Genomic DNA, 16,811 nt, shown 5'->3' with positions numbered 1-16,811 from the left:
CTCGTTGTGCTCAAATACACTGTTTGGTCTCCATAAATGTTCAGCAAGCATCGACAAATGTCAATGGGTGCCATTTTTTCTACATGAAGGAATTCAGTTCCACACTTTGCCATTTTTTCTGCATGGAAGAATTTGATACCTTGGCTTCACACACTTCCATGTCAGAATGTCTTTTAGTCAGGCTGCCCCTCTGCTGCCATCTGCCACAGGGCAACAAAATGTAAGGGAATACTCATGGGGAGATTCAGCTTCTACTCCCATCATTCACCTTCAGTGCCATGGGCCAACATAATAAAACAGGAGGCATTACTTTTGGAGCAGCCCTCACATCATCACATGGATACAGTAGACTTGCTATCTTCACATAGATATCTGAGAGCACATTCCGGCATGGGCCAGTACTGACAACAATGTTACGTTGCTCTGCTGAGCTGTAGAGCCTTCTCACACTCTTCACACCCTCACAATAATAACTGCACTTTTGTAGCTTTTCTGAACAAAATACTTGAGTTATTTTCCATTTTGCCATGGATTTTGCAATGCATTTCCATGGATAAAGAAGAGCACACATGCATTTCTATAGAGCCATGGGCAGGTGAAACTTATTTTCCATTGAAAACATTTCCCCTGACCCCGCAGACTAATTGTGTTGTGAGGTGTTTTAACTTCCCTTTCCACAGAAAAGTAACAGAAGAAAGAGAGAAAGTGAGCAGCTTGACCAGAGCATGAAGGATGTAACTGTAACCCTCAAAATCAAATTAGATTGCCAGACCTCAGACTCCTTTTCACAGGGGCACCTTCCCCTCAGAGAACAGGCTCAGCCATGAGTGGGCCTGCTGTGGAATCGACTGTGGGTTTCTTCCAGCTTGGGTTATTCTATATTGCTAATGGCTGAATCTGGACTGGGGCAGAACCTTCCTCTCCTCACAAAGCCCAGCCCTGCAGCCCCCATCTTCCAAAACCTTGCCTTTTATTCCCAATGCACGTACAGCAGTTTTGAGGGAAAAAACTACAGAACGGGTAATTTCTCCAGGCTAAACAAATCCACCTCCCTCAGCCTTTCTTCACAGGAGAGGTGGACCAGCCCCTTGGTCAGTCATCCTTATGGCCCTTCTCTGGACCAACTTAACAGTTCTGCATCTTTCTTGTGCTCATAGTGTTGTTTAGTGTAACTGTAAATGCTTTCATTTGAAAGGTATGTGCTCAAACATTGCAATGTGTGGAATCAAAGTCTATGGAAAAGACAAAATCTAAGACTTATTTGAATGTTCAAACAGGAAAACAGTGTTGTTTCAAGTTCAGGTATGCCCATAAAGACTTTGCAAAGTGGAATTCTCTGCTGTTCCTGCCACTCACTTGGAGCACCAGGCCCTGGTGCTTCATTTACTTATCCTTCCAAAGGAAATCCTCCTGGTTTATTCCTGCTTTCACCTTGATATGTGGAAGCATTTGCCAATTATTTTTCAAATACCCATGTGACATGATTGATTCTCTTTTTTCTTTCTGGGATATACCTGCAACCCTTTACATACTTACTTTTCAGATAACATAATTAGTGAATCTACAAAATGACTGGCACCAGAAATGTATTCTTCAGGCAAGAAGCCATCAGCCTAATAGACAGCATTCCAACCAATGTTCCATTAAAGTCTTGGCACACAAATCACTTAAGCCCCAAGCAGTCCATTATATTTTGAATCCAGCAAGTACTCTTTCCAAAAAAGACTACTACTCAGAGACATCCTCTCTAAAGTGAGTCATTTGCTAAAAGGTGGTTTTGAGAAAGAGCTGCAGAACACCAGACTCATCCCATCTTATTGGGAAATGACAAAAATGAAAATGTCCTGCAACCACTTTCCAAACAGGCACGACAGCAGTGGCTGAAGCCCTGAGGATATTTGGCTGGATCATTCACTCAGCTTAACAGCACAAAAAGCAGCATAAGGTGGAATTAAAGAGAGATCATTTCTTCATGTCCATCAGTAAGACCTTTTCACATCACCACACTGCAGTGTGCACGTTATAAATGAGAGCCAAGTTCCAGAGTACATTAGATGACCATGAGCTCTGTGCTCCTGAAAAGCAGAACATTCTGTAGACCTTTCATTGAAATCACATACTTTCTAATTGAAGTCTATAATTTTGTCTGATAACTGTGTATTTCCACAACAAATTAGATAACATCCAAGTTCATTTGCCATAAACTGGAAAGTTTACAGAACAGAATGACACTTCTCTACTTGTCTTTATGTCCCTCCCATCCTGAGGCCAGCATTCCCATTACTCATAAGGTAGAAGCCTAGAGCATTTCTGGGTCAATCCTGTTACATGTTTGCATCATGTTCTTAGCACCAAACTCATTGATTGTCCTGCATCTGTCCTCTCACATCATCTCCTCACTGAAATGCCTTCAGCAGTGAACCAAATCAGCTTGACACAGCAAAAAGCCAGGGGTAAGGAAAGTTTCTGAGAACATAAGGCTGAAAATACCAAACCAGAGCTGAGATTCTCCTGCACGAATGCCTCATGTGTCTACATTATCCTGTTCTAATGGATTTCAGTAAATGTACTTGAAGTTACCCAGTTCCCTAGAAACTGAGCTTTCTGTAAGGGTTAATTCAAATTTCTGGAGGGAAAGTCATGATTGCACGGAAGTGCTACTCTTCATTTGACAAAAGAACAGGTGGATGTCTTATGATAATTAAATTACAAATCAGTGCCTGCTGCTGACAGAGTATTGTACGCTGCCAAGTAGCATCAGATATTTAAAATCCTCTGTAATTACCTATAATGGGGGAGTAGAGTGTGCTGCTGTGAATTTTTAATACGAACGTGCCTTTTTTATGTGATCATTCTCTCTAAAATGTGAGGTTATTGCAGCATCGCTGCTCCTCACACTGTACTGTCTAAAGGAATATTCCTAAGGCTGTGTTTGTCAGGTAGATGTCAGCTAAATAGGACTGAAGATGTGAATCCAGCAGAGGTGAATGGTCAAAACCCTTAAATGTGAGCAAAGTCAACTCTCCAGAAAAAAGAAAAAAAAGACACTATCAGTAACAAATTATAATAGCCAAATTAAAGCACCTGAATGGAAATAGAGCTCCATTTGTTAGACTGACAGTGAATGAAGCTCTTTGGGAATACGTCATTCTAGTTAGGGCTGAAGAGGATTTTCTTTTACAAAAGTCCTAAGTACTCTTTTCAGGTAGTTTTGCTTCACAGAAAGTGCAAACAAAAAGCTTCATTTTAGATCAACTCAAACTGATCTGTGCCCTAAGCTGAACATGATCCTACTAAAGTTGCCATTCAAAGGCATGTGTCCCTGCTCTTCATATGGATGGATCACATCAAAACATTACACATTACTTCTGCTAGCAATGAGAGCTGCAAAAGAAAGCAAAGTTTATTACAGGATTCACAAGGCTCTATAACATCCTATAAAGTAAAAGCAGCCAGGGAATATTGGTCTTGAGAGGCTCTCAACCTACAGGAAAGTACTCTGACATCTGTAAGATATAAAGATGAATGAATCAAGGTAAAATTTTGATGTGTCTTCACTCAGCTGAAGCATTATTATAGATACAGCTGATAGATGTCAGAAATGGAAAAAGATGCTGCAACATAGTATGAAGTGGTAGTCCTTTCATGAGTGGATCCTATTCCCAATCTCCCTTTAAAGCCAGTTGATCAGGAAGATTTTGTTTTAGTCAGAACAGTAAGTTTTGCCAAAGGAAACAATAGCAGTACTACGTTTTAGTTCTTAAGCATCAGCACTTTAAGTCTCAAATCCTATTGAAGTTTTACAGCCATCCTCAGGATCGGTCAGACCTGCACATCTTACAAGTGGCAGGCCTTCATATAGCCCACATAATTTGGAGAAGATCACCGCGAAAGTGATTTTTGCAGAAAAATTTCTGCTGGGTACAATGACCCCTTAAAGATTCAGTCACCCTACTGGGGCTAAACAATGCATGCAACCTTCTCCTCATCCCTTCCTCACTTGCCTCTTCCCTCAACCCAGGATTTGAGTTGCTTTGAAATACCCCATCTCTAGTCATCCGCAGGAACTCTTATTGAAAACTACCTTTGAGCAGGTAAAGCAACAATCCCCTTCTGCACAATATTAGGTCCAGAATTCAATACTCTAAATTGGTTCACATTCTTAGCTACAGGCAAAAGCTAAAAACATTTGATGTAGGATTTGGTCCATTTAGATAAAAGTTTAATCCATGGAGGCCCACTGAAAAATGTCAGCACCCCTTTGTCTTGCTTTTGTGATCAGGAATTTCATTGGTCTTTGATGAGTTGAATTTTACTGGCTTTGCTCTTCAGAGGCAACAAATTTCAATGTCATACAGATGAGTATCTTGAGAAAACAAACTTTCTGATTTGCACACACAAGTCCTTGGGCATTCATCCAATCATGAGTAAAAATAACGTTACTCATTCAACTGATTGCAAATGAGCAACACAGCTTGAATTCTGAATATTTGCAATCAATCTATAGAGTAAAAAGGGAAAAAAAATACTCTTCTCATTACATAAAATGGAAGAAATCACGATCTGCTTGCCAAGACTGTGGAAGTAGATTAAGAAGCTCAAATCTTTGAATAATTATGCTTATTGTGAATGACTAGCTCTTTTGCTTATCAAGTAGATTTCTAACAAGCTTGTCACTGTCTCACAGCAATACCTTTCATCCAAGAAGTCTGAAGAGCTTTACAAGTGGTAGTCAAGTCTGATAATATCCTGTTGAAAAAAAGCATGTGCATCATCTAAAGGTGGGAAAAATTAGGCACAGAATTAAAACAGCTTGCTCAAGGTCAAAAGAATAATCAATTAAGCCATGACAGAACTAAGGAGCTTTTCCATTCTGCTCTTCTAAGCTCAAGACATCGTGCGTCTACAGTGATGTTAATAATAATAATTACTACTAATAATAACACAATTATAGGTTGGTCACTGCCAGTGTAATTTTCTTTTAGTGTTCTCCCCCCCAGCCTCCCTGCCATGCTTCAGGAGACAGCAGAATTTCTAAGGTCAGAAATTAGGTTTTTCTTTGCACTAATGTAATGGCTAGCAGTGCTGTGTTCAGTTTATATTGTGTTATCTCTAAGAAACAGGTAGTGATTTTTAGAAGACAAGAGGCTTTCTGTAAGAACCAGATTGTTTCATGGAAGGAATTCTGTCAGCAATGAACACTGAGAGCCTGCATGGCTTTTCTACTTTGTACACACCAAGAAGTTCATTTATTTGGGAGAAAAAAAAAACAAAACAAAACAAAACAAAAAAACACCATTATTTACTCTCTCAGTTTACTGAAATAAGGAGGTGCTTGCCCAGTATATGTAAAATGCATTCACTATTTTTGAAAAAATACAGGTAAAATGCAGAGTAGAGCATTTTTTACAGTATTTTCACATATATGTATATATATTTAATCTTGAAATAATTTTACTTTTCTTTGTGGAAATGAAATGAATATTAACGAAAGTACCCCTCCCCTTTCTTGTACTAGCTAGACGCAGTTTCACCTTCTGCTCACAAGATGGCACAAAACCATCGAGTTACAGCATGTTCTTGCAGCTATGAAGTATTGCAGGGAAAAAATCGAACTCTGCAATGTTAAAAAGCTTCAGATTATATTTATTTTGAACTGACCTGGTAAAACATTAGAAAAAGACTACAAATTTTTTTAGTAAGCACATAGATACCAGTTACACCGGCATACATAAAGCGGGCAACTAGGGAAAAATGTAGCAATTCATATAATCCTCAAAAATAAAAAAGAAATGAGGACCCTATTGGTTTTTGAACACTTCAGCATGAACAAAAACAGAGTGTATTGACAAGAGTGAGGCTAGCCCAGAATGCTGCATTCCTGAAGGAATTCTAAATCCTAATTAAAACCGCCTGCATGCAAATCTGTACCATGAGGTATTCAGCTCCATATGCTGCATCACATTTGGACCTGTTAACAGCATCAGTTTAGCCCTCTGGAGGTTGCTAGTTGCTATCCAGTAATTTAAAATAGATTTTTAACTTGAAACACCAGTATAAAAAAAGACATTCTAAGAGGGTGGCTTTGCTAGTATTACATGATGAATGTGGCAGCAGACTATAGAAATTAGTAAACCTTCAAAAATAAAAAATAAAAATAGATAAACAATCAGTATTAGCTGGACTAAGCTGAAGCAAAGGAAAGACGTGGGTGAAACCATACGGTTGGTCAGCATCAAGCTGTAGCCACTTCTTCACCTTTGTCCTCTTAATAACATCACTTGCATACCTCTTTCCATTGTTTTCAACTCTTCCTTTCAAAACACTCCTTTTCTGTTGTGTCTGTATTGAAGTACTACAGGGGACTACAGAAGTCCTCATGCCTCCTTAGCTCCTCCTCTGGGCTCCACTTCTGGGCTGAACATGAGCCAGCAATGTGCCAGGGTGGCCAAGAAGGCCAATGGCATCCTGGCTTGTATCAGAAATATTAGTAAAAATTTCTTCTCTGAAGAGTGGTGTGGCACTGGCACAGGCTGCCCAGGGAGGTGGTGGATTCACTGTCCCTAGAGGTGTTCAGGAAATGCTTAGATTTTGTACTAAGGGACATGGTTTCCTGAGAAAATATTGGTGGTAGGTAAGGGGTTGAATTAAATGATCTTGGAGGTATTCTCCAACCTTGTTGATTCTATTATTCCTCTCCCCCTATAGCTTCCTGTGCAGCCCTATATGCGCTATGTCTCCCTTCCCATTCCCTAATCCCCTCAGCTCTGCTGCTTCACTCCCCAGCGTGGAAACACTGACCCTCACAAATTCCTCTCTTGGAGCACGGCTTCTGCCATGGGGCAGCTGTGCTGAGGTTACTACAAAGCAAATGAAGAGGGAGAGAAGGTAAATGCTACCAGTTAGTGTAATTTTCTCAGAGGGTTATGCCTGTGGTGGAAATGCAGCACAGCAAAACACCCCGCTTTTATATCAGAAGATAACAAAGTAATCGCGTAATCTAATAAATAGATAATATATGAATATTGCCCAATTGCTTGCCCTTGCTGTTTTCTCTACCAAAGATAAAGATTTTATTTTAGTCCATCTCTGCCCAGCACACTACACCATACATCCTTTGTGTTTTGCAGCAGAAGCCCTCTCCCAGTCTTCACACCTGAGTGCCCTACTTAGCTGAATTTATACAGAACATTAGGCTCCTCTTCCTACTACACACTGCTAGTGACTTCACAGTTATCCAGTTATAGTGAATAAAATTATGCAAGTGATCTGTTATACATATATCTACGCATTTATTTAAAGTTATAACTACGCATTTAAATTATGTAATTTCTCAATGCTCTTCTGACCCTCTTTCAACAGCACACCACCAACTGAATTACTGTGGAGAGAAACCAAGATTATCCACTAACTGCATCTCATGCATTCATCTCCCCTCTCACCCACCCTGTTCACTTATGCTGACCTGTTTAGTCAAAATTTGGCCCTTTTACAGGTTTGCTTGAAGCTGAATTATGCACTTACTGAGCTCCCAGCCTCATATCAAGGTTCATCAGCATTAGTAGAGAACGAAACAATGGAGCAGGAATAAAAAGACAAAGAGGAGTAGTGTGATTTGTTGAGATAACAGTACTGGTAAGAAAACGAAATTTCAAGTTGTCATCCCAAGTCCTTAACTTCCTTTTCACAGATATATATGTAACCCAAAACAAAAAGCTTAACATGTCCATGTTAAAATAAGCTGAGATCTATAGTATGTAATGGCAAAATCAAGGAAGGCTGAACTTGATATTTTCTCAGGAAAGAGGAGGAAAAGTAATTTCAACAGGGACTGGAGCAAATGGGGATGAATATCAGAGCTAAGTTAGAAAAACCAGGAAAGAGAGAATTCTATCATCTGCACTGCTTTGTTGCTCAAAAACACCAGTGACAGCTCTAGGGGAAGTGTTTATCTCATCTCATTCAATTAGCAAAAGCTGCTCCCAGCAGTTACTACTGAAGTAGGAGAAGCCTGTGGCTCTGCAGGCAGTGGTCCTGCCCCCAGCTAAGTTGTGTAAACTTGATCCAGGGCTGCAAAGAGTCATTTCAAATTTTGGCCCCACCTCTGCTCCCAATTCCAAGACTACTTGAGTATAAATATTTCCACTGATAGCTTTGCTATTTATGCAGTCCTAGGGCTAAGTCAAAGCTAGACTCTGCTTTTCTTAAATTATGGCTTGCATACATTAAAATAAAGATAACACTGCAAAGTAAAGTACTCCATAGCAAGAAAAGTACCACAGAGTCACAGAATAGTAGGGGTTAGAAGGGACTTCTGGAGATCACAAAGCCCAGTTCCCCACTAGAGCAGGTTTCCTGCAGTTGGCTGTATGATTTCCTCATTAGCCCTATCATGTTATGCAGACAAGACATCACTTTGGGAATAGGAATTGTGCACCTGTAGGCTGCCAGAATCATTTCTTACGCAAATGAGAAAATTATGGACCAAGGCTATATGAGGAAAAAGAATGCTCTCAGGCTAAAGTAGACAAATGCTGTCATAGACAACTCTTTCTATTAATGCTTTTTGCCACAAATTTGCTAAGCAATTCACATAAACCAAGCTTTCTGCAGGTGTGGAAATGAGATACACTCACTTTTGAAAGGCCTCGGGAGATGACCATTATTTGCAGAAGTGCTGAACATCAGCACCTTCAGCTGAAATTAGGAAGCGTCAGGGTTGAAATAAAAAAAAAACAGTATAATCCTGCATGCTCCAGTAAGTCAGTGTTAGGTGGAATTTACATCAGCTGATGTTGGACACCTGAAACTTAAACTTCCAGTTTAAACAGGTCAGACAGTCTCGCTTGCTAATATTTGAAGCATCAGAATATTGCATGTGCATTTATAAAAGACTATTCACTGAAGTCACTTTTTTATTTCCCCTTTTTCTAACCTGGACTGAAAACAGCTTAGGATTTAGGATAAGAGATGAATTTCATTCTTGATGTTGCAAGCAGGATACAGGAACTAGTGGACTCATTTGATCTCAGAACTTTTTTCTCTAAGGAGTTAAAAGTACTAATCACACTGGGATATTGTGAAAATAGACTCATTAATATTTATGATCTACTTGCATACTATGGTCAGGCTTAGTGTAAAAGGAAAATCAATTAGAAAATTAATAATTCTGTAAAGAGAGCACAGTTTGATCTGTGTGCATTAAATAATGAACACAGATATATTTTGAATGTGAAATGCCATGTAAATAACCCTCCACCTCACTAAATGAAGCATGTGAAAACATATATAATAAAATAACCATGCAATTAGAATATATTTGAGTTATATTGTAGTACTACATTACAATATATGGCCACAAAGGGCCATAGAAAGTTGCCTAGATCCTCTTTATTCTTGCATTTCCTAATTCTCAATGCTTAAAGTTGCCATCTCTTAATTGGTCTTTGAACACATTGTTTGAACACATAAAAAACCCATAAGCTTTAATAGCATTCCTGCTTCTTATGCTGTGATGCTTGTGTAGAAACAAACACTGATTTTTTTCAATGTCTATGGAAAACTGGGTCTTCATAAATAAAAATAAAAATGTTCTATGTACATAAACTTGGAAAATAATCTAGTTATCACTCTGATGAAACCAGAGCATTACTTCTTCTGAAGATAAAATTATTTTGAAAAGAAGCAATCTTTGTTCTTGAAAAGTTATTACAAACCTGAAATATCTGAATTTTGTACTGTTTTTTATCCATCCCTTCTCTTAAAGGCTATGCATTTTTAATAACTAAAAAGCTGACTTGAGTACATTGTAACTGGGTGTTCAGTAGAAAGCCTATTTGTGTCAGGTGAATCTGCATGTGTTTGACACCCGTAAGAGTCAGAGCAAGAAGCAGGGCACTTACTGAGAAAGCAGCTTTGGATCTTTGGATCTTTATGCTTTCACAGATTTTTGGTACAGAACAATTGTGGCAAAATTATTTGCACCTTCAGAAAATTTAATAAAGCCCTGTTTAAGGAGCAAACCTGCAAAATAGCAGTTACTATAATCAGAATGCAGGGAAATACGAAGCCAGAGTAGGATCAAAGGAATATTTGCTTTAGTGAGGTTAATGCCAAAATCAGTATTTCTGGTTGTCCACCTCTCCACTATTGGTCAGGCTCCCAGTTGTGAGCTTTAAGTAGTCACAGGGGGACCTCATTCAGCTCTCTGACCTGATGGCAGCACACAGAGGTAAAACTACTCTCAAGTCAGGAGATGGGCAGAAGAGTGTATCCCATTAATTTGCACTACATGTGGGTGTGCTCAGTTTTCTGTAATGGAAAATGTCATGCACTTAAAGACTTGGGTCTCACAGAGGAAATGAATGCAAGTTCACCACTCCTTTAGCCCTACCTTACCTTCAGTGAGTAGGAGGGAACAGCCTATCACCATCTCTACGAATGGTATTTAAATGCAAACTAATAAATGTATTTCAGTGATATTTTTTGAAGGGCCACTCAAATCTACTGGATTTACAGCCTCCTTTAGTTTTTCAAATTTCATAGAGCTTACACCACACCAAGGCAACGAGTTGGTCATGATGTGTAGAACTGAAGGTAGCTGACAAAACTGCAAGAAAATGAAGGGACATCTGGAGTAAGTCTATCTATAGAATTAAGTTTGTCTATCTCTTGTTTGAGCAGGTAGGCATTTTTCCATGTCTGAACATGAATGTGAAAATCAACTAGTAATTACTTTACTGTATGTAGATTAATTCTGCTAAAGTTGTTAAAGCTGCAGTTTCATTCCATACATCTAATGGAAAATCATGATTTTTTTTTTTTCATAGTTTTCTACTGTTCTCACATTTTAAATAAGCGAACTGGGCTCTCAGTCTCTGAAAACAAGCTGAACTCCATGCTGACATGATCAGACACTTGTTTTGTATCATGTTGCATTGTGCAGCAGGCAGGGTTACTAAATAATGAAAAGTATTTCACAGCTTAAAAATTCTATAAAAATTCCAATTCATATGATGTGGCATTGAAGACTATCTGGGAAACAGACAGTAATTTGGATTTGTTACCAGTTCACTGGATTTTCTTGAAAATCAGGATTCTACATTTCTGAACCTGGATGTGTCAAAATGTATGGCTTTTGAAAGCTACTGCTTGACTGTGTCTCTGTCATGTTGTCTACCTTTGGTCTTTGGTAATTTTTCTCCTTTTCCCTTGGTGATTTTTTGGGTAGTTTTTATAGTTTTAGAAACCAGAGGAAGACAGAAGGTTGAATGATTTAGAAGTTAACAAAGTTACCTCTGAAGCAAAAACATTTATTCCTTGCAGACTGACCTTACCAATGTTCAAAGCCATCCTTCTTTGCAATAACACTAGCTTAATTAAAAGGTTAATTCCCAACTGTATTCACTGAGAACCCTATTTGAAAAAGGCTAGAAATTGTAACAGATCTTTTTTTTTTTTTTTTTAAACTTCAACTGAGGGGAGTATCTTGTATGAAATATCATAAAGAAGATAAAATCTAAACTTATTTGGTCTTAACAACTAGCTTTCAGGAAGGATGCATAAATGACTGTCAGCTGAATAACAATGTCATGGTACATTTTCTGTTGTTCCTAATTACTAGAAAATGAGGACAAAGCAAAACCCATCCTGGTTAAAATTAGATTCAGCCCAGATCATGAGGCAATCATGAGGCATGTTTAACTTAGAAATGAAAGACATTGTTATAAAATAATACCCAAAACAAAACTCACAGACAATCCCAAGCAAATAGCTCGGTCTAGACACAGCAGTTTTATTATTAGGCAGAGAGGATTTTTAAGTCCTGATCCAACAAATGGATTGATGAATTATATAAATAAATATTCTCCAGAAATTTCTACAAGGAGCAGTCCAAATCTTCAAATCTGCAAATTCTGTAGGGAATATGGCCTATTTAGAGATATTTGATTTTTCATTTTCCACCTTTTTTTAGTATTTGTCTAAGTATTAGATGGATAATCTAAGATATGCACATTTTCTCTGCACATTTTCTGATGCAGTAGCATTGTAAAGCCCATGAAATGAAAGTTCTTTTGTAAAATTACCATATTTTTCTGTGCATAAACCAAATCTCATGCAAGAACAGACGAGTCACTCTCAATTTTCTGTCAATCCTCTGCTACTCAGCTGATAATGCAACACGGAAAACAATATATTGAGGCTGGGGCTGTGATTGTCTGCTGAGGAAAAGAAATACTCTCAGGGAACCAAACTGGTAGCTGCAGCTCATTTTTATCTCGACAATGAGAAAGCGAGCATGACTTTAACTTGTTGTTGACCTTTGTTGCATTTGGATCACTGATCTAAAAGTCAGTGCCTATATATAAAACATTATTCACATCAAGCTATCATGTATGGAGGGTGAAAAACACATTTTACATTTATAAAACTTCTCTGCATGAGCAGAGTTCTGCAAACATTAATCACAACTGTGTGAATGAGTCTATCCACACCAAGGAAAACACACCTCTTTGTGTGATTTGATCCCATCTCTGCTGCTCAGGAAGGGGTGAGCTGCCTTTCAGCGGCACCGCACGCTTGCCATGAACTACTCAAAAGCCAAGATATTGGCAGTGGAACCTCAACCAGAAGTGCCTCCCTTTGGGAGGTGTGTTTATTTTTCAGCGTAGTGACTTGGCATTTCTCCTAATTGCTATGTGACTAAACCAAAGTGAAAACTGCCTGTGTGGGAATTGCCATAACTTGTTGTGAATATACATCTGTATTTTTGAAAACTGATGATCTCCAGGTGGTATAAAAATTAGCCTGGATTTTGTGCAGCTCCCTTGAGAAGAACAACACCATCTAATTTCCCTGGCTTCTATACAAACTATTAGATGCAATGATGAACATAGCTTTAGTCAAATCCCTGTTGCCAGTAATATTTTGGTCCTATAAGTCCATGTTCTCATAGATGCTTTTCAGCATTATTAGCTTATTAAAATTGTGGCCTTATTAACTTTTCTTAACCAAGATAATCATGATTAAATGGTGCAACAGGAAATGTTTTGAAGAGGTTCTTTTACAGATGATTAGCTACTGCTATGGGATGCGCTCTAGTGGTCTAAACAAATGTAGGATGATATCTCACTTTTGTACTGATTGTCCTCAATTTTAAAAAATAAATATTATAACAAAAAAAAAACAAAACAAAAAAACAAAACCAAAAACAACAACACAGGATCTTAACAGTTTATCTTCTTGAACTTTCCAACAAATTGTCATAGAATTGTGCATTTCCTTCACTTTCTACCTCACTGTTTTATACAACAAAATTCAATAAAATTTATCTCTTAAAACGATCAAAGAATCAGACCCCAAAAGTATATAGCATTAACAAAAAACCTTTTCTCAAAACCAGTGCAGTAGTTTGTTGGAATCATATTTTCTATTCCAAATAAATTGTATTTAATTGTTGTAGAAAGATGTTTTAATTATTGAGTTTATTGTGTACAAATTGAAAGTTCTTGAGTTCTTCCAGGCTCACTAACTTTGTCATATTGGTGCTGATCATTTGCAAGTCTGGTCAAGATCACAGGCAGCCTGGTCTAGTATTAAATGAGGAGGTTGATGGCCCTGCATGCAGCAGGGGGGTTGGAACTTGGTGATCCTTGAGCTGCCTTCCAACCCAAGCCATTCTATGATTCTAAGTGTTAAACAAGCACTTGGAATCGGGTCAGATGTCTACACTGTCCAACAGTCTTTCTTTCTTTCTCTACCTGCTATCAGAGTTTACCTGTCCCTGACATAAAGAGAGCATCTGCGCTTTGGGTATATATTACTAAGCTGTACTAGCTAATGACATACACAGAAGTGGTTAATCATATATTCTGGACCCATTCTAGTTTTCATTCAGCCTTCACAATGCTCTATATTTCTCAGAAGTGCTTTTCTGTTAAAGCTGCTCAATTTGGAGTAGACGATATGCGGCACATCTTTACAGTTCTGTAAAAAAAAACTCGCACAGACCTTGTTTTCATTTACTATAAGTCTGAAGCTGCAAAGGTGATATTACCATGTTTCATCTCTACTTTAAAAAAGGGTAGCCATCTCTTTCAAATCATGAGTACTTTGAATTTACATCTCAAATTTCTATACTCTTGTATACTTAAATCAGTGAAAAATTCAACCATCAACCATACCTACTGAGTCCCATCACTACGACATGTCTCTTAATCCCTTAGTACTACATCCACACATCTCTTAAATACCTCCAAGGATGGGGACTCCACAGCCCATTCTAATGCCTGACCACTTTTCCTCATATCCAAGCCTCTTTGGTGCACATTGAGAACATTTCCTCACATTCTATCTGTTGTCACCTGAGAAACTACACCAACATCCTCCAGCTGCAACCCCCCTTCAGGAAGCTATAGACAGCTATGGGGTGTCCTCTCAGCTTCCTCTTCTTCAGACTGAGCAGCTCTAGTTCCCTCGGTTGCTCCTCATAATTCTTGTTTTCTAGTGCCTTCACCAGCTTCATTGTTCTCTGCACATGCTCAAGCAATTCCACATTCTCCTTATAGTGAGAGGCCTCAAGGAATGCAGTATTCCAAGTCACTAGTAGTCGCTGAGTGCCAGGAGGCGACCGCCTCTTTAATCCTGCTGGCTGCACTATTTCTCATACTCCAGGATGCCATCAGCCTTGTTATGACTCAAGTATTTATTCTTGTTAAAAGTCACATACTTTGACCTCTGCTCATCACAGGCCATTCAGATCTCTCAGCAGAGTCCTCCTACCTTCAAACAGATCAATAGTTCTCCCTACCATTATTGCCTGTGAGCATACTGAGAGTGCACTCACTCCCCTCATCCATATCACTGGGAAAAATGTTTAAATTGGCCCCAGTACTGAGTCCTGGTAAAGCCAGTGGCCACCAACTGGATTGAACTCCATTTATCACAGAATCACAGAATCACAGAATTGTAGGGGTTGGAAAGGACCTCCAGAGATCATCGAGTCCAACCCCCCTGCCAAAGCAGGTTCCCTACAGCAGGTCGCACAGGTAGGCATCCAGGCAGGTCTTGAACATCTCCAGAGAAGGAGACTCCACCACCTCCCTGTGCAGCCTGTTCCAGTGCTCCGTCACCTCACTGTAAAGAAGTTCTTGCGCATGTTTGTGCGAAACTTACTATGCTGCAGTTTCCAGCCGTTTCCCCTTGTCCTGTCTCCACTCACCACTGACAACAGTCTGGCCTCGCCATTCTGCCCCCCACACCTTAGATATTTATAGACCTGGATCAGGTCCCCTCTCAGTCTTCTCTTCCCAAGGCTGAACAGACCCAGTTCACTCATTTATCATGTCTTTTTGAGCTCGATCACTCAGCCAGTTCTCCCTCCAGCAAACTGTACATCTGTACATCTGTCCAAGCCATGAGCAGCCAGTTTCCCAGGAGAAAACTGTGGGAGGCAGTTTTTTTTTTATATATTATTGTTATTTATTTGCTGTCTTTCTAGGATACATCAGAATCGAGTACCTGGTCCTCATTAGTCAGATATGCAATTTAGATTACTTGATATCAGTAAGAAAATGTATTCAGAAAACTCCCAAAAGTCTATGAAAAGGATAAAAAAACAAAAGATATCCCAAGTGGAATTAATGTTAATATCTCTATTTATTTATACCACTACCCACAGGGGTTTCCTCTGAAAATTTGCTATATCAAAAATTGTTTCAACTGTTTTCATAGTGAATCAATTTAGTAATCTCCTTAAAAAACATGTAAAGAAAATCAACATATCAACTTCAGTTGCTGTGCCTGTTTTCAAAGCAACATTAAATGTTAACACAGCATATCTCACAAAATTAATAGGGAAATTTGAAATATTTTTTTTTGTTTGTTTGACAAATTATTATTTTTAAAACAATTGCTGAAAATATATAAATTTCCATGAAACATTTCCAAAATTATAAAGATTATATCAGAATGGATTTAACTAACTCAAGTGTTCTATCAAATAACATTCGCAGCCAATATTACATATACACAGATTTCATATACTAATTATTTCTTCACCCAAACAACAGCTTGTTTTAGGAAAAAAAGAAAAAAAAGAAAAAAAAAAAAAAGATTCCATGAAGTGCCTCTTTTTTTTTTTTTCTTTTCTTTTTTTTTTTTTTAATTAAAATTACAGAAAAAGAAGCCTAAGAAGGGAGAATGCTACTTATTAGACCTGAAGATCGAGAAGCTAGAATAATATCATTTATCAGAGCTTTTAACATAGCTGAATGAAATGAGCAAACATTTGAGCACATTGTTTCTGCTATTAAATTAATTTTTTTGCTATTTTTAGACATTCCTAATCTAAGTTCGTGCTAATTAAGACCCAAAGACAGAGTAATAAATAAATATATAAACAATAAAGAAGAGTTCAGAAATGATGTTAAAACTTGAGTTTATCTCAAAGATGCAGGAATCCACTGATATCCTGGAAGTGCACACCCTATTGCGGAGTTTCTTGAAGCTCTCTCTGATCTCTTATGCAATCCCCTCTATTTCCCAGTTTGAAAAGGATTTTAAAGAGGGGCTAAATTATTACTAAGTTAGCCAAGCTACTGCAACTCATTAAGTGGAGAAATCCAGTGCATACATCTGGTCTTCAGAATCACTCTTTCTTTAGCCTTATCACTACACAGTAAAATTTGTTTCACAGAATTTGACAAGTCTAAGGTGAAAAGCACAGGCTTAACAGTTAGAGGCTTGCATTCATCCCTTTGTGTTAGATGCTCTGCAAAAGCCATCATAGTGACAATTAATTTAAATAATAT

The 16,811-nt window shown here is 38.3% G+C and overlaps 1 protein-coding gene across 4 annotated transcripts in view; it reads right to left on the bottom strand.

The window, feature by feature from the left end:
* DLG2 (discs large MAGUK scaffold protein 2) overlaps positions 1–16,811 on the bottom strand; it is a gene marked incomplete at both ends in the record, with an annotated part of 740,481 nt that overhangs the window by 538,880 nt on the left and 184,790 nt on the right. The gene's annotated exons all lie outside the window — the stretch shown is intronic.

The sequence above is a fragment of the Tetrao urogallus genome, assembly GCF_951394365.1.
Source record: "Tetrao urogallus genome assembly, chromosome: 1".
Lineage (NCBI taxonomy): Eukaryota > Metazoa > Chordata > Aves > Galliformes > Phasianidae > Tetrao > Tetrao urogallus.
The sequence above is the reverse complement of the archived record's forward strand: the minus strand, read 5'-3'. Positions and strand labels throughout refer to the sequence as shown.